Source organism: Medicago sativa, chromosome 3 (genome assembly GCF_051527215.1).
Source record: "Medicago sativa cultivar Bolivia chromosome 3, Bolivia_mono, whole genome shotgun sequence".
Lineage (NCBI taxonomy): Eukaryota > Viridiplantae > Streptophyta > Magnoliopsida > Fabales > Fabaceae > Medicago > Medicago sativa.
Genome location: NC_140751.1, coordinates 89436874 through 89463889, shown reverse-complemented (window position 1 = coordinate 89463889; position 27016 = coordinate 89436874). Strand labels below are relative to the sequence as shown.

At 32.7% G+C, this 27016-nt stretch overlaps 2 pseudogenes; both read left to right on the top strand.

Moving 5' to 3' along the window:
- Positions 1-246: 246 nt before the first annotated feature.
- On the top strand, positions 247-1093 carry LOC146941674 (uncharacterized; annotated as a pseudogene).
- Positions 1094-3610: 2517 nt separating this feature from the next.
- The window catches only part of LOC146941672 (putative F-box protein At5g55150), a 29624-nt pseudogene continuing 6218 nt past the window's right edge, over positions 3611-27016 (top strand).

The window sequence follows — 27016 nt, the reverse complement described above, 5'->3', positions numbered from 1 at the left end:
CTTCGAATTTTGCACTATGAATTTCAATGATGCCATAGAAGACAGTTTCATTTGGTCTAGCAATGAAAATGGTATCTACACTACAAAAAGTGGATATCGTTGGTTGATCTCTCAAAACCTCCAATCAAAATCACTCTTGGTCCTGGATTTGGAAGTTAAAAATCCCAGAAAAAAAAAATTAAATTCCTCATTTGGTTAGCTTGTCACTCTTCGGTTCCTACCCCATCCTTACCTAATCACTGAAATATATCCACATCTGCTACTTGTACCAGGTGTGGTCAACATGAGGAGATGTTTCTACATTGTGGTCGTGACTGGGAATTCTCGAGGAATATTTGGTATCATTTTAATTTTAATCATTGATCTTTCTTTGACTGTTTGATTCCTTGTGATTGGCTCAAAGAGGGGATGTTAGGAGCCCACTTCTTCACCTTTGCTACCATAGTTTGGTGGGCATGGCGCCACCAAAACATTATGTGCCTTAGCCATGAAAATTGGACTCTAACTCGACTTGTTTTCAACATCCAAAGTATGATAGAAACTTTCAAAAATTGCCTTGCTGTTAACTAAAATGGCGCCATTGAAGAAAGATTCACCAAGTGGAATAACAATAACCACTCTTCTAAATGTTGATGGAAGTTGTCTTGGCTCCAATACAAGAGTTGGCTATGGAGGTCTTTTTCGAAATTATGCAGGTTACTATGTGACAGGTTTTTTAGGTTTCATCCAAAATTCAACCAACATCCTTTATGCAGAACTTTTTGCAATTTATCAGAGTCATATGTAAGCCAAGGAAAAGGATATTGCTGATCTTGTTTGTTATTTGGACTCATTGCATTGCATCAATCTCATTAAAGGGCCAGCAATGAGGTTGCACATTTATGCAGTATTGATTCATGACATAAAGAAGTTGTTTGATCATATGAATGTTACTATTTGTCTTACTCTGAGAGAAGGGAATCAATGTGCAGATTTTTTAGCCAAGCTTAGAGCATCTTTGGATATTGACTTATGCCATCATGCATCTCCTCCAGAAGGTTTTTGGAGTCTCTTGAGGATCGATGCAGCCGAAACTATTTTTTCTAGAGAGTAGTTTGTTTTTTTTTTCTTCTTCTTTTGTCCTTGTTTAGTATTGTAACAAAAAAAAAAAAAGAATTCTGGTTATATATTTCGATAATAGAGCTAAAATTAAATTCAAATTCTTGGAAAAAATATATTCAAATTGAAATTGAAATCCTTATTTAATTAGAATTATATCAATGTGCAAGTGTGATAAGTCTTGCCTTATGCATATGATATTAATACGAAGTTTTCACCTATGTTTAGAAGTGACTAATCTCTATTGGAGAAATTGTGACGTACACAAAGTGCACCGACGTTTAGAAGTGACTAATCTCTGTTGGAGAACTTGTGACATACACAAAGTGGATAAAAGACTCCAAAAAAAACAAGCACTGTAAACACGGTATTCACCATCGCCCATCGTCCCTACTCACCCCTAAAGAGCACCCTCAAAATAAAACACCAATACCCAAACACCCAAGCTAAGCCACATTTCGAAAAGCACTTGACCGAAGGATCATGCAGCTGCCACATCCTCGCGACCCCTGATCCACCGAAAGAGCACAAAACAAAAGCCCAAAAACCAACTTGAATCAAAGAACTGACTCCCGATCTCGAATCAAAAATGATCGGCCCACCAGACTTTAGTACCAAATTAGCAGGGCACCCCTCGCCCCCGGTACACCAGAGAAAAACCAAAACAAGTCAAACAGAGATTGCAGCTGGACCCCGACTCCCGATCTCAAAGCCAAATGAACCGGCCCACCGAAAACCAGCAAACAATATGTAAGACGAAAGCATGGCATGCGAAGATTAAACAACAAACATAACAAAAGGAAAAGGCTTAACACAATGGGACACACACCCTTCAAACTCCGAAAACACCTAAATCACCCAAAAGCCACAAACCACCTTCTCAAAGGGACGACGAACGAACAAGGACCCGTGTAACAGAGTTGCTTCCAAAGGGAATCACCCAAATAAGCACCCACCTTCTCAATTAAAACACCAACCATCACCACACATCATAACCTCCACCACACTTCACCACCACCACACATCACCACCCCCACCACAATTGAATAACCTCCACCACCACTGCGCATCACCACCACGATCACTATATCACTACGCCGCCGACCATCCTCACCAAGAAACAAACAACCACACAAACATAAATCTAGAGGAAGACGAATTCCAACAACAAAACACGGGCAGCGACGCCGGTTTGAAGCGGAACCATAACTTAGACCATAAAAAGGCGGCCGTCTGTGACAAGGAGAAAGCGTTCGTCACCGTAGTAAAAGAGAACCAATGGTGGAGCAGAAAACGGCGGATCTGAACAGCACTTCCCGGATCCCAAAACCCTCCTAACACCACATCACCACCACCACACAACCTAAACAGCATCCCCACCAAGCTCAAAACACACCACACACAACTGTGACCTCTTCACCTCATTGCCCCACCACCACGACACCCACCATCACATCCTCAACATCTCCACACCACCATAGTCACCACCATAACAAATTTTGTGCATCTATTGAGTCACACTAGGCTAGTGCAATACAAATAAAACCCACAAAAGTATGTTCACGGAATAATATGGATCAAGCTAAAGCCACGTTGGGATGACAGAGAGCTGCGGACGTTCCATTAAAGTAAGGCAGCAAGCCAAAGCTGAAGCATGCAAGCAAAACCGAACTGAATCAAGAACAAAACCCGCCGCCAATGATTCGGATTCAGATCCGGATCCTAAACTACCACCACCAACATAGCCACGAGATCCACCACCAACGTACACCGCCACCCACTAAACCGTCGGAAACCACCACAAATCACAAACAAACACCACCAGCAGCAATAAACCACCGTCGAAGGTGAGGTGAAATGGAAAAAATGGCAGATAAGGACATGAAAGGAAGAGAAGAAGTAACCGAAATCTGTGGCCTTGCTGAATTGAGAACAAGCTATAATCTTCACTGTATGCTGATGCAGCTTAGCTCTACCTCACTCTGTTTTTAACGAACGTGTGGCCATGGCACTGTGGGTGTCACCACCGCGAGCTGCTCCAACCGGCCTCCTAAAGCTATCAGTGCTAAGGTATAGCCGGAGGTGAGGTGATGCGGAGGCTGTACCTCATCGCACCACCATCGGAGAGATCTACATCTTGAAGGAAAGAGTTTGGATTTGAGGGAGAGAGAGGCGGCTAAGAAATTTTAGAGAGAGGACAGAGGATTTAGTTTTTAGAGAGAGAAATATTTATTTTTTACGCTCCAATTATAATAAAAAGACTAGTGATCTCTCGAATGCATCAATTCATTGTTGGTATTAATAAGACTATTTTATAATTGGATTCAAATCACTTACTACTTCCACCAAATCATTGTTGGTTCAAGACTATTTTATAAGTGTATATTACACAAAACTTATTTCCAAATCTTTTATTTTTTTAATATATCACTATATATTCTTGTTCAAAAAAATTACTATATATTTGATAAAAAAAATAAAATTAAAAAAAAACCATCTTATTAATATTTAAATTCCAAATCTTAATATTTCAGGTCCAAATAAAATAAGATTTGGATTTGTACCAAAAGAAAAAAGATTTGGCTTCTGAGTTCTGGTTATATATAATAAGAATTCTCGTCCAAACTGCAACAATTAGGTACACCTTGATTTCCTCAGAATTTTAACCTTCCTCCTTTTCTTATTTCATATACTTTGATTTCAACATCTTTCTTTTCGATGGAGGTGGATTGGAGAAATTTAGAAGCACTTCCTCTAAGTATGATTTTCGACAAGTTGGTAGAGCTTATGGATCATATTTATTTCAGTGTGGTATGCAAGAATTGGTATACCATTGCAAAGGTCAATTATCAAAATCGCCAAATCAAAAATAATGTTTTGCCCATGCTATTGATTCCCACAAAAAGAAAGTGCAGAACAAAGAGAAGTTTATATGGAATTTCATCCAACACAATTTACCACTTCCAACTACAAGTGCCTTATAACAAGAGGTTTTGTGGCTCCAGTCATGGTTGGTTAGCAAAGGTCGAGTACTCCAAAGCTACTACAATTATAACCCTATTAAATCCTTTCCAAAAATTAGTTTCCATCCCTCTACCACCTATCTACATGTTGGATATTGATAGAAGAAGGGAAAATTGTGAATGTAATGTGCATAAGGTTATTTTATCAACCAATCCTACAATTAGGCCACATGATTATGTTGTTGTGGCAATATATAGCATGCGTAATTGTCTTGCTTTCATAAAAGCCGGACAAAAAATTTGGACTTATATTGATTACAACTACTTTTGTTTCACAGATGTTATATTTTATAAAGGTCTTGTCTATGTTGTGGGACGATGGAATAACATTGTCACTTTCGATGTGTGTTACTCCAAGGATGAGAAGGTAATTCCTAATGTTCTTTCTTCCTGGGGGACTGTTTATGCGCATCGGGCTTATCTTGTGAAATCGTTGGAGGGTGAGTTGTAGCTTGTGAAAAAATTTATTGGTTATCCCGATCTTGTTGATGGCGATGATGATAGATTCATCCATAGTAGTGGTACTAAAAGATTTGAATTATATAAGTTGGAATTGGATATTCAAAGTGGTAAACTTATACAAATGTTAAAACTTGATAGTTTGGGAGACAATGTTTTATTCTTAGGTGATAGTGATTCCTTATCATTATCGGCTCCATATTTCTCTAATTGCCTACAAAAGGATTCAATCTATTATACTGATGACTTTTACGACGACGTGCCACTTCCTTACCCTAATGGACCATTTGATATGAAGATCTATAACGTAAAAGATGGAACCTTTAGTCTGTTGTATATTTGAGATATTTCAAAAGTTATTTATTTTCTATTTATTATAAAAATGGTTTAATTAATTTTATTGAGAAAATTAGCTTTGTTGACTTATTCATAAGAAGCTCATTTGGCAGAATATCACGTTGCCATGATTTGTGGAACTTACTTTTCAAATTACTTTGCCCTGTTTTGCTTGGTCTTGGCATCACTATAACGTGTTCCTATTTATTAGCCAATTTTAAGGCATTATTTTTCTGAACTCAACAGTTACAGTTTGCCTACAAAACAATTTTGACTCACGTACTAAATGTGTCACACGTTTTTGACTTGGTTTTGTGCATTATAAATACAAAACAATTATCTCCTTTAATAGGCTAATTAGTTAGTAGTTCAACGTTTTTCTTTTTACATAGAAACAGCCCCTCTTTACTTTTTATGTTTCAAGCTTCACATGAAAAGATTTTTATAAGTCTGATACACAACTTATGTTTTCTGATCCAAAATATTGAGTTTCTGGGTTACATCTCCTGATATTTCTAAGATAAATTTGAGCTGTTCTGTCACCTCCGCTTATGATTCATAACGGGGAAGAACTGTTGTATCCTGGGAGGATATGCGCTTATGAGGCGGATAAAATCCTCAAGGACAGTGACTATGTCACGCCTCAGGTTACGTAAGAGTGTGTTGTTTTGCAGGTTTCTTCTAATTTGATTTGTGAAGATTTTGATGGAGCTGTGTCGGCAACCAAATTCGATAAGTTCCTTTACTTTATTTCTCTTTATTAGTGGTCTTGATTATTTGTTATCATGTTTCTGTTAATTTCTTCTTATACATGATAATTCCACATCTAAATCTACAACAATCTTGAGGATTTTACTAATTATTTCATGGCTGTTGATGATAGGGTTTGCACCGCAAGCTGCTATAGGACATCTGTGAATGGAGGAACTTATAATAAATTGGCTGAAATTAATCAAGTCAAAGAGAAGCTTGTAGTTTGTGTTAACTGAACCAGAGGTGTAATTGCTCGAAATAAGGTAACCCTAAATCTGTCCTGAAAACCTTCTATTGATTATAATCCAGCACAAGGATAAATAGAAGATTATTGTTGTGTCACTCTACAAGGTACGCTACCTTCTTATAAAGATCAATTTATAAAGTAATCCATTGAATCTGTGCATTCCATTAACGTCGACCATGATTTAGTTATCAGCATGCAAGATCATTATATGCTATTATATGCTGAGTTATGAGATTGATTTATATGAGGTGTGTGTTTTAGCATTTAATATGAATACTTTGATATGCTGGTTTTTGTTAACGCTTATCATATTATTAGCAAGTTGCTATAGTACTAGTTGGAGAACTAGTTGTCATGATAAAGAATTGGTATATTATTTTTGTGTGTTCAAATTGCGAGAGCTTGTTGAATATGTATGCAAAATAGTGATATTTTGAAGCTTACATGATACCTTTTAAGCATGTTGAACATGGTTGTTTCATTTGTTTTAAAATATTTTTTATTGTCACTGTCATGCTTAGTCATTTTAAGGCCATATATGATGGTAGTTAATTTTCTCTTGGATTAATAAAACGGTGATAGACTGTATTGACATGAATCCATAAAGTTTCAAAGTGATCATCTACTAATGCATAATCCTATCCTATACTATGTAATGCAAAATCCTTTACTATATTTTAGTTTGTTGGATGCTTATGCTATGCCAAACTGTGCCCATCTTATTACATGTATATTTGTGTCATGTACTCCTTATATGACATTATTTTGTTTTGGTCGATATGCAACTCTAAAAATGTGGGGTCATACATGCGGTAATGTTATTTTTCATTTAACTCAAATATTCTTTTTTTGATTTGAGACTCTATCACAACCTACAATTTGAGTATAGACTATTCACAAATTTATTTGAGAATGATAGAGACTTTGTTTACATGACTTATAATTTTAGCAAAAACGTGTATGAATTGCTATTAAATTTGAAGGGATCATTCTTTATTTTATTGATTGATTTATACATGTTTAGGGCATCTTAAATTTGTGAAAACTGGATATGAATATGAAATATTAGTGAGAAATTGTCACGTTTTTATAGCTGCACAAATAATGTGATCAATTTATTGTGGGGAAATTTATATGTATAATGAGAATTATTTTGACTTCGCTTATGTCAATATCATGGTTTGAGATATTTTATTTATTGTGAAACAATACTTAATTTTATTATTGGCACCAAACTTGGGTTAAGAAACTTACAGAGATATTTGAAACTATTGCAATATTGAGATGTTGTCGCTTAGAAATAATCTAAGTAGACATGTATATTGTTATGCCACTTGATATAAGAAAGCGATATTTGAGAGATATCATGTATTGTGGATTATCCATTGTATTATTAAAATAATACAATGATGTTTGATTTATTTATATGAGTGGATTTATTTTCCCAATGTGGGGGTTTGTCGCTTAGAATTTATCTAAGTAGACCCGATAACATATATCAAAAGGTCAGTTTAACAATATATGCGATATTGTTTAAAAGTGGATAAACCATTGTATTCAAATAATACAATGACGTTAATTAGATATGAATCCAATGAGAATAAATTTATAAGTTGATTTATCTTATTGATGAATATGTTGTCGCTTAGTAGACAACTAAGCAGACCTGTATGAATTTATTATGAAGAACAAGTTTATAATTGTTAACTTGGTAAATATGAGATTAATTGACTGAGAGACGTCTTAGTCAATATTCTTTGATGAATGAAATTTTTGTCTTCATCAATGTGTGTAAAGTACTTACTAATAAAGCCCCTGGGATGAAATAAATTTGTGAGCATCGAGGGGATTGAGACTTAAGCCAATCGAAATTGACATGTGATAGGAACCCAACCTTTGTGATTGGAGATCCCATGAAGAAGGTTCAATGTGGTAAGAACAAGTCACATGTTAGTTCTGCTAGCGCTAAATTTAATCCTAGTCTCTTTCCTATGGTGTATTTGAGTAAGTGCTAGACACTGCAATATTGAGAGGATAAGCTATAATGCTTTCAACGATTATCATATCCCTTATGGGTGGTGTATGACTTGCAGCATACACTTGATGAAATCGCCTATATGGGTGTCGAGTGGGGCCGCTTGCATGAGACCGTGGCGGGTCTCTAGAGCACTCATGAATACCAGGCACGCGCATGGCCTATTCGCGCACAACCGCGTAACAGCGAGAATTGTGGGGGTGTAGTGTGATTATAAGACCTCTAACATACAACAAGTGTCTTGGGTTCCATAGCTTGCTAAACCAATTCTTGGGTTCCATAGCTTGCTAAACCAATTCACTGTGTGTTAAGTCTTATTAGTCTAGGACGGGTTCCATAGCTTGCTATACCGTTCCGATGCATTACATCTACGATGTTTACCCAGAGAAACTCTTTTTAACTTTTTATTTTAACTTTTGAAATATGTGGGGGATTGTTGTATATTTGAGATATTTCAAAAGTTATTTATTTTCTATTTATTATAAAAATGGTTTAATTAATTTTATTGAGAAAATTAGCTTTGTTGACTTATTCATAAGAAGCTCATTTGGCAGAATATCACGTTGCCATGATTTGTGGAACTTACTTTTCAAATTACTTTGCCCTGTTTTGCTTGGTCTTGGCATCACTATAACGTGTTCCTATTTATTAGCCAATTTTAAGGCATTATTTTTCTGAACTCAACAGTTACAGTTTGCCTACAAAACAATTTTGACTCACGTACTAAATGTGTCACACGTTTTTGACTTGGTTTTGTGCATTATAAATACAAAACAATTATCTCCTTTAATAGGCTAATTAGTTAGTAGTTCAACGTTTTTCTTTTTACATAGAAACAGCCCCTCTTTACTTTTTATGTTTCAAGCTTCACATGAAAAGATTTTTATAAGTCTGATACACAACTTATGTTTTCTGATCCAAAATATTGAGTTTCTGGGTTACATCTCCTGATATTTCTAAGATAAATTTGAGCTGTTCTGTCACCTCCGCTTATGATTCATAACGGGGAAGAACTGTTGTATCCTGGGAGGATATGCGCTTATGAGGCGGATAAAATCCTCAAGGACAGTGACTATGTCACGCCTCAGGTTACGTAAGAGTGTGTTGTTTTGCAGGTTTCTTCTAATTTGATTTGTGAAGATTTTGATGGAGCTGTGTCGGCAACCAAATTCGATAAGTTCCTTTACTTTATTTCTCTTTATTAGTGGTCTTGATTATTTGTTATCATGTTTCTGTTAATTTCTTCTTATACATGATAATTCCACATCTAAATCTACAACAATCTTGAGGATTTTACTAATTATTTCATGGCTGTTGATGATAGGGTTTGCACCGCAAGCTGCTATAGGACATCTGTGAATGGAGGAACTTATAATAAATTGGCTGAAATTAATCAAGTCAAAGAGAAGCTTGTAGTTTGTGTTAACTGAACCAGAGGTGTAATTGCTCGAAATAAGGTAACCCTAAATCTGTCCTGAAAACCTTCTATTGATTATAATCCAGCACAAGGATAAATAGAAGATTATTGTTGTGTCACTCTACAAGGTACGCTACCTTCTTATAAAGATCAATTTATAAAGTAATCCATTGAATCTGTGCATTCCATTAACGTCGACCATGATTTAGTTATCAGCATGCAAGATCATTATATGCTATTATATGCTGAGTTATGAGATTGATTTATATGAGGTGTGTGTTTTAGCATTTAATATGAATACTTTGATATGCTGGTTTTTGTTAACGCTTATCATATTATTAGCAAGTTGCTATAGTACTAGTTGGAGAACTAGTTGTCATGATAAAGAATTGGTATATTATTTTTGTGTGTTCAAATTGCGAGAGCTTGTTGAATATGTATGCAAAATAGTGATATTTTGAAGCTTACATGATACCTTTTAAGCATGTTGAACATGGTTGTTTCATTTGTTTTAAAATATTTTTTATTGTCACTGTCATGCTTAGTCATTTTAAGGCCATATATGATGGTAGTTAATTTTCTCTTGGATTAATAAAACGGTGATAGACTGTATTGACATGAATCCATAAAGTTTCAAAGTGATCATCTACTAATGCATAATCCTATCCTATACTATGTAATGCAAAATCCTTTACTATATTTTAGTTTGTTGGATGCTTATGCTATGCCAAACTGTGCCCATCTTATTACATGTATATTTGTGTCATGTACTCCTTATATGACATTATTTTGTTTTGGTCGATATGCAACTCTAAAAATGTGGGGTCATACATGCGGTAATGTTATTTTTCATTTAACTCAAATATTCTTTTTTTGATTTGAGACTCTATCACAACCTACAATTTGAGTATAGACTATTCACAAATTTATTTGAGAATGATAGAGACTTTGTTTACATGACTTATAATTTTAGCAAAAACGTGTATGAATTGCTATTAAATTTGAAGGGATCATTCTTTATTTTATTGATTGATTTATACATGTTTAGGGCATCTTAAATTTGTGAAAACTGGATATGAATATGAAATATTAGTGAGAAATTGTCACGTTTTTATAGCTGCACAAATAATGTGATCAATTTATTGTGGGGAAATTTATATGTATAATGAGAATTATTTTGACTTCGCTTATGTCAATATCATGGTTTGAGATATTTTATTTATTGTGAAACAATACTTAATTTTATTATTGGCACCAAACTTGGGTTAAGAAACTTACAGAGATATTTGAAACTATTGCAATATTGAGATGTTGTCGCTTAGAAATAATCTAAGTAGACATGTATATTGTTATGGCACTTGATATAAGAAAGCGATATTTGAGAGATATCATGTATTGTGGATTATCCATTGTATTATTAAAATAATACAATGATGTTTGATTTATTTATATGAGTGGATTTATTTTCCCAATGTGGGGGTTTGTCGCTTAGAATTTATCTAAGTAGACCCGATAACATATATCAAAAGGTCAGTTTAACAATATATGCGATATTGTTTAAAAGTGGATAAACCATTGTATTCAAATAATACAATGACGTTAATTAGATATGAATCCAATGAGAATAAATTTATAAGTTGATTTATCTTATTGATGAATATGTTGTCGCTTAGTAGACAACTAAGCAGACCTGTATGAATTTATTATGAAGAACAAGTTTATAATTGTTAACTTGGTAAATATGAGATTAATTGACTGAGAGACGTCTTAGTCAATATTCTTTGATGAATGAAATTTTTGTCTTCATCAATGTGTGTAAAGTACGTACTAATAAAGCCCCTGGGATGAAATAAATTTGTGAGCATCGAGGGGATTGAGACTTAAGCCAATCGAAATTGACATGTGATAGGAACCCAACCTTTGTGATTGGAGATCCCATGAAGAAGGTTCAATGTGGTAAGAACAAGTCACATGTTAGTTCTGCTAGCGCTAAATTTAATCCTAGTCTCTTTCCTATGGTGTATTTGAGTAAGTGCTAGACACTGCAATATTGAGAGGATAAGCTATAATGCTTTCAACGATTATCATATCCCTTATGGGTGGTGTATGACTTGCAGCATACACTTGATGAAATCGCCTATATGGGTGTCGAGTGGGGCCGCTTGCATGAGACCGTGGCGGGTCTCTAGAGCACTCATGAATACCAGGCACGCGCATGGCCTATTCGCGCACAACCGCGTAACAGCGAGAATTGTGGGGGTGTAGTGTGATTATAAGACCTCTAACATACAACAAGTGTCTTGGGTTCCATAGCTTGCTAAACCAATTCTTGGGTTCCATAGCTTGCTAAACCAATTCACTGTGTGTTAAGTCTTATTAGTCTAGGACGGGTTCCATAGCTTGCTATACCGTTCCGATGCATTACATCTACGATGTTTACCCAGAGAAACTCTTTTTAACTTTTTATTTTAACTTTTGAAATATGTGGGGGATTGTTGTATATTTGAGATATTTCAAAAGTTATTTATTTTCTATTTATTATAAAAATGGTTTAATTAATTTTATTGAGAAAATTAGCTTTGTTGACTTATTCATAAGAAGCTCATTTGGCAGAATATCACGTTGCCATGATTTGTGGAACTTACTTTTCAAATTACTTTGCCCTGTTTTGCTTGGTCTTGGCATCACTATAACGTGTTCCTATTTATTAGCCAATTTTAAGGCATTATTTTTCTGAACTCAACAGTTACAGTTTGCCTACAAAACAATTTTGACTCACGTACTAAATGTGTCACACGTTTTTGACTTGGTTTTGTGCATTATAAATACAAAACAATTATCTCCTTTAATAGGCTAATTAGTTAGTAGTTCAACGTTTTTCTTTTTACATAGAAACAGCCCCTCTTTACTTTTTATGTTTCAAGCTTCACATGAAAAGATTTTTATAAGTCTGATACACAACTTATGTTTTCTGATCCAAAATATTGAGTTTCTGGGTTACATCTCCTGATATTTCTAAGATAAATTTGAGCTGTTCTGTCACCTCCGCTTATGATTCATAACGGGGAAGAACTGTTGTATCCTGGGAGGATATGCGCTTATGAGGCGGATAAAATCCTCAAGGACAGTGACTATGTCACGCCTCAGGTTACGTAAGAGTGTGTTGTTTTGCAGGTTTCTTCTAATTTGATTTGTGAAGATTTTGATGGAGCTGTGTCGGCAACCAAATTCGATAAGTTCCTTTACTTTATTTCTCTTTATTAGTGGTCTTGATTATTTGTTATCATGTTTCTGTTAATTTCTTCTTATACATGATAATTCCACATCTAAATCTACAACAATCTTGAGGATTTTACTAATTATTTCATGGCTGTTGATGATAGGGTTTGCACCGCAAGCTGCTATAGGACATCTGTGAATGGAGGAACTTATAATAAATTGGCTGAAATTAATCAAGTCAAAGAGAAGCTTGTAGTTTGTGTTAACTGAACCAGAGGTGTAATTGCTCGAAATAAGGTAACCCTAAATCTGTCCTGAAAACCTTCTATTGATTATAATCCAGCACAAGGATAAATAGAAGATTATTGTTGTGTCACTCTACAAGGTACGCTACCTTCTTATAAAGATCAATTTATAAAGTAATCCATTGAATCTGTGCATTCCATTAACGTCGACCATGATTTAGTTATCAGCATGCAAGATCATTATATGCTATTATATGCTGAGTTATGAGATTGATTTATATGAGGTGTGTGTTTTAGCATTTAATATGAATACTTTGATATGCTGGTTTTTGTTAACGCTTATCATATTATTAGCAAGTTGCTATAGTACTAGTTGGAGAACTAGTTGTCATGATAAAGAATTGGTATATTATTTTTGTGTGTTCAAATTGCGAGAGCTTGTTGAATATGTATGCAAAATAGTGATATTTTGAAGCTTACATGATACCTTTTAAGCATGTTGAACATGGTTGTTTCATTTGTTTTAAAATATTTTTTATTGTCACTGTCATGCTTAGTCATTTTAAGGCCATATATGATGGTAGTTAATTTTCTCTTGGATTAATAAAACGGTGATAGACTGTATTGACATGAATCCATAAAGTTTCAAAGTGATCATCTACTAATGCATAATCCTATCCTATACTATGTAATGCAAAATCCTTTACTATATTTTAGTTTGTTGGATGCTTATGCTATGCCAAACTGTGCCCATCTTATTACATGTATATTTGTGTCATGTACTCCTTATATGACATTATTTTGTTTTGGTCGATATGCAACTCTAAAAATGTGGGGTCATACATGCGGTAATGTTATTTTTCATTTAACTCAAATATTCTTTTTTTGATTTGAGACTCTATCACAACCTACAATTTGAGTATAGACTATTCACAAATTTATTTGAGAATGATAGAGACTTTGTTTACATGACTTATAATTTTAGCAAAAACGTGTATGAATTGCTATTAAATTTGAAGGGATCATTCTTTATTTTATTGATTGATTTATACATGTTTAGGGCATCTTAAATTTGTGAAAACTGGATATGAATATGAAATATTAGTGAGAAATTGTCACGTTTTTATAGCTGCACAAATAATGTGATCAATTTATTGTGGGGAAATTTATATGTATAATGAGAATTATTTTGACTTCGCTTATGTCAATATCATGGTTTGAGATATTTTATTTATTGTGAAACAATACTTAATTTTATTATTGGCACCAAACTTGGGTTAAGAAACTTACAGAGATATTTGAAACTATTGCAATATTGAGATGTTGTCGCTTAGAAATAATCTAAGTAGACATGTATATTGTTATGGCACTTGATATAAGAAAGCGATATTTGAGAGATATCATGTATTGTGGATTATCCATTGTATTATTAAAATAATACAATGATGTTTGATTTATTTATATGAGTGGATTTATTTTCCCAATGTGGGGGTTTGTCGCTTAGAATTTATCTAAGTAGACCCGATAACATATATCAAAAGGTCAGTTTAACAATATATGCGATATTGTTTAAAAGTGGATAAACCATTGTATTCAAATAATACAATGACGTTAATTAGATATGAATCCAATGAGAATAAATTTATAAGTTGATTTATCTTATTGATGAATATGTTGTCGCTTAGTAGACAACTAAGCAGACCTGTATGAATTTATTATGAAGAACAAGTTTATAATTGTTAACTTGGTAAATATGAGATTAATTGACTGAGAGACGTCTTAGTCAATATTCTTTGATGAATGAAATTTTTGTCTTCATCAATGTGTGTAAAGTACGTACTAATAAAGCCCCTGGGATGAAATAAATTTGTGAGCATCGAGGGGATTGAGACTTAAGCCAATCGAAATTGACATGTGATAGGAACCCAACCTTTGTGATTGGAGATCCCATGAAGAAGGTTCAATGTGGTAAGAACAAGTCACATGTTAGTTCTGCTAGCGCTAAATTTAATCCTAGTCTCTTTCCTATGGTGTATTTGAGTAAGTGCTAGACACTGCAATATTGAGAGGATAAGCTATAATGCTTTCAACGATTATCATATCCCTTATGGGTGGTGTATGACTTGCAGCATACACTTGATGAAATCGCCTATATGGGTGTCGAGTGGGGCCGCTTGCATGAGACCGTGGCGGGTCTCTAGAGCACTCATGAATACCAGGCACGCGCATGGCCTATTCGCGCACAACCGCGTAACAGCGAGAATTGTGGGGGTGTAGTGTGATTATAAGACCTCTAACATACAACAAGTGTCTTGGGTTCCATAGCTTGCTAAACCAATTCTTGGGTTCCATAGCTTGCTAAACCAATTCACTGTGTGTTAAGTCTTATTAGTCTAGGACGGGTTCCATAGCTTGCTATACCGTTCCGATGCATTACATCTACGATGTTTACCCAGAGAAACTCTTTTTAACTTTTTATTTTAACTTTTGAAATATGTGGGGGATTGTTGTATATTTGAGATATTTCAAAAGTTATTTATTTTCTATTTATTATAAAAATGGTTTAATTAATTTTATTGAGAAAATTAGCTTTGTTGACTTATTCATAAGAAGCTCATTTGGCAGAATATCACGTTGCCATGATTTGTGGAACTTACTTTTCAAATTACTTTGCCCTGTTTTGCTTGGTCTTGGCATCACTATAACGTGTTCCTATTTATTAGCCAATTTTAAGGCATTATTTTTCTGAACTCAACAGTTACAGTTTGCCTACAAAACAATTTTGACTCACGTACTAAATGTGTCACACGTTTTTGACTTGGTTTTGTGCATTATAAATACAAAACAATTATCTCCTTTAATAGGCTAATTAGTTAGTAGTTCAACGTTTTTCTTTTTACATAGAAACAGCCCCTCTTTACTTTTTATGTTTCAAGCTTCACATGAAAAGATTTTTATAAGTCTGATACACAACTTATGTTTTCTGATCCAAAATATTGAGTTTCTGGGTTACATCTCCTGATATTTCTAAGATAAATTTGAGCTGTTCTGTCACCTCCGCTTATGATTCATAACGGGGAAGAACTGTTGTATCCTGGGAGGATATGCGCTTATGAGGCGGATAAAATCCTCAAGGACAGTGACTATGTCACGCCTCAGGTTACGTAAGAGTGTGTTGTTTTGCAGGTTTCTTCTAATTTGATTTGTGAAGATTTTGATGGAGCTGTGTCGGCAACCAAATTCGATAAGTTCCTTTACTTTATTTCTCTTTATTAGTGGTCTTGATTATTTGTTATCATGTTTCTGTTAATTTCTTCTTATACATGATAATTCCACATCTAAATCTACAACAATCTTGAGGATTTTACTAATTATTTCATGGCTGTTGATGATAGGGTTTGCACCGCAAGCTTCTATAGGACATCTGTGAATGGAGGAACTTATAATAAATTGGCTGAAATTAATCAAGTCAAAGAGAAGCTTGTAGTTTGTGTTAACTGAACCAGAGGTGTAATTGCTCGAAATAAGGTAACCCTAAATCTGTCCTGAAAACCTTCTATTGATTATAATCCAGCACAAGGATAAATAGAAGATTATTGTTGTGTCACTCTACAAGGTACGCTACCTTCTTATAAAGATCAATTTATAAAGTAATCCATTGAATCTGTGCATTCCATTAACGTCGACCATGATTTAGTTATCAGCATGCAAGATCATTATATGCTATTATATGCTGAGTTATGAGATTGATTTATATGAGGTGTGTGTTTTAGCATTTAATATGAATACTTTGATATGCTGGTTTTTGTTAACGCTTATCATATTATTAGCAAGTTGCTATAGTACTAGTTGGAGAACTAGTTGTCATGATAAAGAATTGGTATATTATTTTTGTGTGTTCAAATTGCGAGAGCTTGTTGAATATGTATGCAAAATAGTGATATTTTGAAGCTTACATGATACCTTTTAAGCATGTTGAACATGGTTGTTTCATTTGTTTTAAAATATTTTTTATTGTCACTGTCATGCTTAGTCATTTTAAGGCCATATATGATGGTAGTTAATTTTCTCTTGGATTAATAAAACGGTGATAGACTGTATTGACATGAATCCATAAAGTTTCAAAGTGATCATCTACTAATGCATAATCCTATCCTATACTATGTAATGCAAAATCCTTTACTATATTTTAGTTTGTTGGATGCTTATGCTATGCCAAACTGTGCCCATCTTATTACATGTATATTTGTGTCATGTACTCCTTATATGACATTATTTTGTTTTGGTCGATATGCAACTCTAAAAATGTGGGGTCATACATGCGGTAATGTTATTTTTCATTTAACTCAAATATTCTTTTTTTGATTTGAGACTCTATCACAACCTACAATTTGAGTATAGACTATTCACAAATTTATTTGAGAATGATAGAGACTTTGTTTACATGACTTATAATTTTAGCAAAAACGTGTATGAATTGCTATTAAATTTGAAGGGATCATTCTTTATTTTATTGATTGATTTATACATGTTTAGGGCATCTTAAATTTGTGAAAACTGGATATGAATATGAAATATTAGTGAGAAATTGTCACGTTTTTATAGCTGCACAAATAATGTGATCAATTTATTGTGGGGAAATTTATATGTATAATGAGAATTATTTTGACTTCGCTTATGTCAATATCATGGTTTGAGATATTTTATTTATTGTGAAACAATACTTAATTTTATTATTGGCACCAAACTTGGGTTAAGAAACTTACAGAGATATTTGAAACTATTGCAATATTGAGATGTTGTCGCTTACAAATAATCTAAGTAGACATGTATATTGTTATGGCACTTGATATAAGAAAGCGATATTTGAGAGATATCATGTATTGTGGATTATCCATTGTATTATTAAAATAATACAATGATGTTTGATTTATTTATATGAGTGGATTTATTTTCCCAATGTGGGGGTTTGTCGCTTAGAATTTATCTAAGTAGACCCGATAACATATATCAAAAGGTCAGTTTAACAATATATGCGATATTGTTTAAAAGTGGATAAACCATTGTATTCAAATAATACAATGACGTTAATTAGATATGAATCCAATGAGAATAAATTTATAAGTTGATTTATCTTATTGATGAATATGTTGTCGCTTAGTAGACAACTAAGCAGACCTGTATGAATTTATTATGAAGAACAAGTTTATAATTGTTAACTTGGTAAATATGAGATTAATTGACTGAGAGACGTCTTAGTCAATATTCTTTGATGAATGAAATTTTTGTCTTCATCAATGTGTGTAAAGTACGTACTAATAAATTAGCCCCTGGGATGAAATAAATTTGTGAGCATCGAGGGGATTGAGACTTAAGCCAATCGAAATTGACATGTGATAGGAACCCAACCTTTGTGATTGGAGATCCCATGAAGAAGGTTCAATGTGGTAAGAACAAGTCACATGTTAGTTCTGCTAGCGCTAAATTTAATCCTAGTCTCTTTCCTATGGTGTATTTGAGTAAGTGCTAGACACTGCAATATTGAGAGGATAAGCTATAATGCTTTCAACGATTATCATATCCCTTATGGGTGGTGTATGACTTGCAGCATACACTTGATGAAATCGCCTATATGGGTGTCGAGTGGGGCCGCTTGCATGAGACCGTGGCGGGTCTCTAGAGCACTCATGAATACCAGGCACGCGCATGGCCTATTCGCGCACAACCGCGTAACAGCGAGAATTGTGGGGGTGTAGTGTGATTATAAGACCTCTAACATACAACAAGTGTCTTGGGTTCCATAGCTTGCTAAACCAATTCTTGGGTTCCATAGCTTGCTAAACCAATTCACTGTGTGTTAAGTCTTATTAGTCTAGGACGGGTTCCATAGCTTGCTATACCGTTCCGATGCATTACATCTACGATGTTTACCCAGAGAAACTCTTTTTAACTTTTTATTTTAACTTTTGAAATATGTGGGGGATTGTTGTATATTTGAGATATTTCAAAAGTTATTTATTTTCTATTTATTATAAAAATGGTTTAATTAATTTTATTGAGAAAATTAGCTTTGTTGACTTATTCATAAGAAGCTCATTTGGCAGAATATCACGTTGCCATGATTTGTGGAACTTACTTTTCAAATTACTTTGCCCTGTTTTGCTTGGTCTTGGCATCACTATAACGTGTTCCTATTTATTAGCCAATTTTAAGGCATTATTTTTCTGAACTCAACAGTTACAGTTTGCCTACAAAACAATTTTGACTCACGTACTAAATGTGTCACACGTTTTTGACTTGGTTTTGTGCATTATAAATACAAAACAATTATCTCCTTTAATAGGCTAATTAGTTAGTAGTTCAACGTTTTTCTTTTTACATAGAAACAGCCCCTCTTTACTTTTTATGTTTCAAGCTTCACATGAAAAGATTTTTATAAGTCTGATACACAACTTATGTTTTCTGATCCAAAATATTGAGTTTCTGGGTTACATCTCCTGATATTTCTAAGATAAATTTGAGCTGTTCTGTCACCTCCGCTTATGATTCATAACGGGGAAGAACTGTTGTATCCTGGGAGGATATGCGCTTATGAGGCGGATAAAATCCTCAAGGACAGTGACTATGTCACGCCTCAGGTTACGTAAGAGTGTGTTGTTTTGCAGGTTTCTTCTAATTTGATTTGTGAAGATTTTGATGGAGCTGTGTCGGCAACCAAATTCGATAAGTTCCTTTACTTTATTTCTCTTTATTAGTGGTCTTGATTATTTGTTATCATGTTTCTGTTAATTTCTTCTTATACATGATAATTCCACATCTAAATCTACAACAATCTTGAGGATTTTACTAATTATTTCATGGCTGTTGATGATAGGGTTTGCACCGCAAGCTGCTATAGGACATCTGTGAATGGAGGAACTTATAATAAATTGGCTGAAATTAATCAAGTCAAAGAGAAGCTTGTAGTTTGTGTTAACTGAACCAGAGGTGTAATTGCTCGAAATAAGGTAACCCTAAATCTGTCCTGAAAACCTTCTATTGATTATAATCCAGCACAAGGATAAATAGAAGATTATTGTTGTGTCACTCTACAAGGTACGCTACCTTCTTATAAAGATCAATTTATAAAGTAATCCATTGAATCTGTGCATTCCATTAACGTCGACCATGATTTAGTTATCAGCATGCAAGATCATTATATGCTATTATATGCTGAGTTATGAGATTGATTTATATGAGGTGTGTGTTTTAGCATTTAATATGAATACTTTGATATGCTGGTTTTTGTTAACGCTTATCATATTATTAGCAAGTTGCTATAGTACTAGTTGGAGAACTAGTTGTCATGATAAAGAATTGGTATATTATTTTTGTGTGTTCAAATTGCGAGAGCTTGTTGAATATGTATGCAAAATAGTGATATTTTGAAGCTTACATGATACCTTTTAAGCATGTTGAACATGGTTGTTTCATTTGTTTTAAAATATTTTTTATTGTCACTGTCATGCTTAGTCATTTTAAGGCCATATATGATGGTAGTTAATTTTCTCTTGGATTAATAAAACGGTGATAGACTGTATTGACATGAATCCATAAAGTTTCAAAGTGATCATCTACTAATGCATAATCCTATCCTATACTATGTAATGCAAAATCCTTTACTATATTTTAGTTTGTTGGATGCTTATGCTATGCCAAACTGTGCCCATCTTATTACATGTATATTTGTGTCATGTACTCCTTATATGACATTATTTTGTTTTGGTCGATATGCAACTCTAAAAATGTGGGGTCATACATGCGGTAATGTTATTTTTCATTTAACTCAAATATTCTTTTTTTGATTTGAGACTCTATCACAACCTACAATTTGAGTATAGACTATTCACAAATTTATTTGAGAATGATAGAGACTTTGTTTACATGACTTATAATTTTAGCAAAAACGTGTATGAATTGCTATTAAATTTGAAGGGATCATTCTTTATTTTATTGATTGATTTATACATGTTTAGGGCATCTTAAATTTGTGAAAACTGGATATGAATATGAAATATTAGTGAGAAATTGTCACGTTTTTATAGCTGCACAAATAATGTGATCAATTTATTGTGGGGAAATTTATATGTATAATGAGAATTATTTTGACTTCGCTTATGTCAATATCATGGTTTGAGATATTTTATTTATTGTGAAACAATACTTAATTTTATTATTGGCACCAAACTTGGGTTAAGAAACTTACAGAGATATTTGAAACTATTGCAATATTGAGATGTTGTCGCTTAGAAATAATCTAAGTAGACATGTATATTGTTATGGCACTTGATATAAGAAAGCGATATTTGAGAGATATCATGTATTGTGGATTATCCATTGTATTATTAAAATAATACAATGATGTTTGATTTATTTATATGAGTGGATTTATTTTCCCAATGTGGGGGTTTGTCGCTTAGAATTTATCTAAGTAGACCCGATAACATATATCAAAAGGTCAGTTTAACAATATATGCGATATTGTTTAAAAGTGGATAAACCATTGTATTCAAATAATACAATGACGTTAATTAGATATGAATCCAATGAGAATAAATTTATAAGTTGATTTATCTTATTGATGAATATGTTGTCGCTTAGTAGACAACTAAGCAGACCTGTATGAATTTATTATGAAGAACAAGTTTATAATTGTTAACTTGGTAAATATGAGATTAATTGACTGAGAGACGTCTTAGTCAATATTCTTTGATGAATGAAATTTTTGTCTTCATCAATGTGTGTAAAGTACGTACTAATAAAGCCCCTGGGATGAAATAAATTTGTGAGCATCGAGGGGATTGAGACTTAAGCCAATCGAAATTGACATGTGATAGGAACCCAACCTTTGTGATTGGAGATCCCATGAAGAAGGTTCAATGTGGTAAGAACAAGTCACATGTTAGTTCTGCTAGCGCTAAATTTAATCCTAGTCTCTTTCCTATGGTGTATTTGAGTAAGTGCTAGACACTGCAATATTGAGAGGATAAGCTATAATGCTTTCAACGATTATCATATCCCTTATGGGTGGTGTATGACTTGCAGCATACACTTGATGAAATCGCCTATATGGGTGTCGAGTGGGGCCGCTTGCATGAGACCGTGGCGGGTCTCTAGAGCACTCATGAATACCAGGCACGCGCATGGCCTATTCGCGCACAACCGCGTAACAGCGAGAATTGTGGGGGTGTAGTGTGATTATAAGACCTCTAACATACAACAAGTGTCTTGGGTTCCATAGCTTGCTAAACCAATTCTTGGGTTCCATAGCTTGCTAAACCAATTCACTGTGTGTTAAGTCTTATTAGTCTAGGACGGGTTCCATAGCTTGCTATACCGTTCCGATGCATTACATCTACGATGTTTACCCAGAGAAACTCTTTTTAACTTTTTATTTTAACTTTTGAAATATGTGGGGGATTGTTGTATATTTGAGATATTTCAAAAGTTATTTATTTTCTATTTATTATAAAAATGGTTTAATTAATTTTATTGAGAAAATTAGCTTTGTTGACTTATTCATAAGAAGCTCATTTGGCAGAATATCACGTTGCCATGATTTGTGGAACTTACTTTTCAAATTACTTTGCCCTGTTTTGCTTGGTCTTGGCATCACTATAACGTGTTCCTATTTATTAGCCAATTTTAAGGCATTATTTTTCTGAACTCAACAGTTACAGTTTGCCTACAAAACAATTTTGACTCACGTACTAAATGTGTCACACGTTTTTGACTTGGTTTTGTGCATTATAAATACAAAACAATTATCTCCTTTAATAGGCTAATTAGTTAGTAGTTCAACGTTTTTCTTTTTACATAGAAACAGCCCCTCTTTACTTTTTATGTTTCAAGCTTCACATGAAAAGATTTTTATAAGTCTGATACACAACTTATGTTTTCTGATCCAAAATATTGAGTTTCTGGGTTACATCTCCTGATATTTCTAAGATAAATTTGAGTTGTTCTGTCACCTCCGCTTATGATTCATAACGGGGAAGAACTGTTGTATCCTGGGAGGATATGCGCTTATGAGGCGGATAAAATCCTCAAGGACAGTGACTATGTCACGCCTCAGGTTACGTAAGAGTGTGTTGTTTTGCAGGTTTCTTCTAATTTGATTTGTGAAGATTTTGATGGAGCTGTGTCGGCAACCAAATTCGATAAGTTCCTTTACTTTATTTCTCTTTATTAGTGGTCTTGATTATTTGTTATCATGTTTCTGTTAATTTCTTCTTATACATGATAATTCCACATCTAAATCTACAACAATCTTGAGGATTTTACTAATTATTTCATGGCTGTTGATGATAGGGTTTGCACCGCAAGCTGCTATAGGACATCTGTGAATGGAGGAACTTATAATAAATTGGCTGAAATTAATCAAGTCAAAGAGAAGCTTGTAGTTTGTGTTAACTGAACCAGAGGTGTAATTGCTCGAAATAAGGTAACCCTAAATCTGTCCTGAAAACCTTCTGTTGATTATAATCCAGCACAAGGATAAATAGAAGATTATTGTTGTGTCACTCTACAAGGTACGCTACCTTCTTATAAAGATCAATTTATAAAGTAATCCATTGAATCTGTGCATTCCATTAACGTCGACCATGATTTAGTTATCAGCATGCAAGATCATTATATGCTATTATATGCTGAGTTATGAGATTGATTTATATGAGGTGTGTGTTTTAGCATTTAATATGAATACTTTGATATGCTGGTTTTTGTTAACGCTTATCATATTATTAGCAAGTTGCTATAGTACTAGTTGGAGAACTAGTTGTCATGATAAAGAATTGGTATATTATTTTTGTGTGTTCAAATTGCGAGAGCTTGTTGAATATGTATGCAAAATAGTGATATTTTGAAGCTTACATGATACCTTTTAAGCATGTTGAACATGGTTGTTTCATTTGTTTTAAAATATTTTTTATTGTCACTGTCATGCTTAGTCATTTTAAGGCCATACTAGTAAGATACCCGTGCATCCGCACGGGTGCTGGTTGGTCGGGGACGAATTTATGCAGTATAATCTTGTCATTAAGTATTTAGTTCATGAGGGTTCAATATCATTATAGAATTTAAGTCAGGGGATGGCTAAATAGCATGAAAGTTTTAGCAATACCAATTTTTTATAAATAACATGAGGTTTCGTGTATCAAAGTTTGTTTAGTCAACGACAACTTATCCCGTACATTTACATTACTTCTAAAACTTGTATAAACGATAACTTGTCCACGTCTATTTTTTATTTTTAAATCTTTATCAAGAACAACTTGTCTTCTATGTAATAATTTTTTCGTTTATTTGTCATAAATATTTCTATGTTAGATAATTAATTTCAGTTCATAAATCAATATGGGGTAATGAATATTTGCTTTAAGGTTTTTACCAATAATTATTTTAAATCTCTCGTGTATAGTGATGACTCATGCCGTGTATAATAATTATTTTAAAATTCTTATTAGTGACGACTTATCTTGTGTATAATGTAAATTTTTATATTTTTAGCAGTAACAATTTTTCAAGTATGAAATAATCATTCTAAAAATTTATTTGTGACAACCTGTCATGAGTATAATAATCATTTTAAAACATGATCTGACGACATTTTCCATGTATAATTATTATTTTTAACTTTTTAGCATTAACAACTTATCCCTTTCTTATATTGTGCAAACTTTTTTACATTGTATAGAATTTTAGCAACGACAATTATTTAAGTGTATAATAATTTTCGACTTATACAATTTTATAATATGTTTGCCAACTTGTCGTGTGTATTAGTGATGACTTGTCCCAGGTATAATAATTATTTAAAAATTTATATCAATGACAATATGACTCGTGTATTATAATTACTTTAAGTTTTTATCAATGAAAACATGTCTCTTGTATTAGTGACGACTTATCTTGTGTATAATGATAATTTTCATATTTTTAGTAGCAACAATTTTTCAAGTATAAAATAATCATTTTAAAAATTTATTTGGGACAACCTGTCATGAGTATAATAATCATTTTAAAACATGATGTGACGACATATTCCATGTATAATTATTATTTTTAACTTTTTAGCAGTAACAACTTATCCCTTTCTTATATTGTGCAGACTTTTTTACATTGTATAGAATTTTAGCAACGACAATTATTTAAGTGTATAATAATTTTCGACTTATACAATTTTATAATATGTTTGCCAACTTGTCGTGTGTATTAGTGATGACTTGTCCCAAGTATAATAATTATTTAAAAATTTATATCAATGACAACATGACTCGTGTATTATAATTACTTTAAGTTTTTATCAATGAAAACATGTCTCTTGTATTAGTGACGACTTATCTTGTGTATAATGATAATTTTTATATTTTTAGCAGCAACAATTTTTCAAGTATAAAATAATCATTTTAAAAATTTATTTGTGACAACCTGTAATGAGTATAATAATCATTTTAAAACATGATCTGACGACATATTCCATGTATAATTATTATTTTTAACTTTTTAGCAGTAACAACTTATCCCTTTCTTATATTGTGCAGACTTTTTTACATTTTATAAAATTTTAGCAACGACAATTATTTAAGTGTATAATAATTTTCGACTTATACAATTTTATAATATGTTTGCCAACTTGTCGTGTGTATTAGTGATGACTTGTCCCAGGTATAATAATTATTTAAAAATTTATATCAATGACAATATGACTCGTGTATTATAATTACTTTAAGTTTTTATCAATGAAAACATGTCTCTTGTATTAGTGACGACTTATCTTGCGTATAATGATAATTTTCATATTTTTAGCAGCAACAATTTTTCAAGTATAAAATAATCATTTTAAAAATTTATTTGGGACAACCTGTCATGAGTATAATAATCATTTTAAAACATGATGTGACGACATATTCCATGTATAATTATTATTTTTAACTTTTTTTTGAGCAAATATTTTTTAACTTTTTAGCAGTAACAATTTATCCCTTTCTTATATTGTGCAGACTTTTTTACATTGTATAGAATTTTAGCAACGACAATTATTTAAGTGTATAATAATTTTCGACTTATACAATTTTATAATATGTTTGCCAACTTGTCGTGTGTATTAGTGATGACTTGTCCCAAGTATAATAATTATTTAAAAATTTATATCAATGACAACATGACTCGTGTATTATAATTACTTTAAGTTTATATCAATGAAAACATGTCTCTTGTATTAGTGACGACTTATCTTGTGTATAATGATAATTTTTATATTTTTAGCAGCAACAATTTTTCAAGTATAAAATAATCATTTTAAAAATTTATTTGTGACAACCTGTAATGAGTATAATAATCATTTTAAAACATGATCTGACGACATATTCCATGTATAATTATTATTTTTAACTTTTTAGCAGTAACAATTTATCCCTTTCTTATATTATGCAGACTTTTTTACATTGTATAGAATTTTAGCAACCATAATTATTTAAGTGTATAATAATTTTCGACATATGCAATTTTATAATATGTTTGTCAACTTGTGTGTATTAGTGATGACTTGTCCCAGGTAAAGTAATTATTTAAAAATTTATATCAATGACAACATGAATCATGTATTATAATTACTTTTAAGTTTTTATCAATGAAAACATGTCTCTTGTACAGTGACGACTTGTCACGTGGATAATAATTATTCTAAAATTTATATCAATGACAACATGACTCGTGTATTATAATTACTTTAAGTTTTTTAGTTATGAGAACATCTTTCATGTATAGTGACGATTCATTCCGTGTATAATAATTATTTTAAAAATTGTATTAGTGACCACATGTCACATGTATTTTTTAGAAATGATATTTTGTCATGTGAATAATAATTATTATAAAAGTTGTATTAGTGACGACTCGTCCCGTGTATAATAATAATTTTAATTTTAATTATTCAAGGAATTTTTAAATTTTTAGTAGCAATAACTTTTCAAGTGTATAATAATCATTTTAAAACTTCATATGCAACAACGTGTGCCGTGCATGATTAATATTTTTAACTTTATAGCAGCAACAACTTATTCTTTCTTATGTTGTGTGGACTTTTTTATATTGCATGGAATTTTAGAAACGACAATTTCTCAAGTGTATAATAATAATTGACCT